This window comes from Bubalus kerabau, chromosome 2, assembly GCF_029407905.1.
Source record: "Bubalus kerabau isolate K-KA32 ecotype Philippines breed swamp buffalo chromosome 2, PCC_UOA_SB_1v2, whole genome shotgun sequence".
NCBI lineage: Eukaryota > Metazoa > Chordata > Mammalia > Artiodactyla > Bovidae > Bubalus > Bubalus kerabau.
This window is the reverse complement of record NC_073625.1, coordinates 164,900,641-164,901,179: the sequence shown is the minus strand read 5'-3', so window position 1 is coordinate 164,901,179 and position 539 is coordinate 164,900,641.

Genomic DNA, 539 nt, shown 5'->3' with positions numbered 1-539 from the left:
TTCCCTTCTTGGAGTTGCCAGTTCCTACCTGCTTCCTAACTGACAAAGCTTAGGCAGGCCAGAGTTATTTCTTCTCCTTTCCAACCAGCTCAGTTCAACTTAGAATTTTATGTTAGTTTCAGATAAAAAAAATAGTTTGACCACTTAAGGAATATTTATGAATCTTTCCAATTAGCTTCCTTTTATAATTGAAGAACAGGTTCAAAGCAAATGTTTCATAATTTTTTCTCTAATAATGAAAAATGTATAAGAACACATGTACTGCTGCACTGCTTCTTTGTATATAGAGATGTTAATATCTTTGGAAGTTTTACAGAACTCAAAGGAGTAAATCACATTAAAAATGAGAAGCTAAGACCGATTTTTATTTTTAAGATTTATGGGGAAAACAGGATGACTGATATATCATAATTTTTATTTATTGCCTTTTGGGCTAACATGTTTGAATTACTTGTGACTGATCTTTTGAGCTTGACATCATTTACTAGGGTTTCCTTATGTATTAAATTAAAATCAGAATTCAAAGGTGATATAATAAA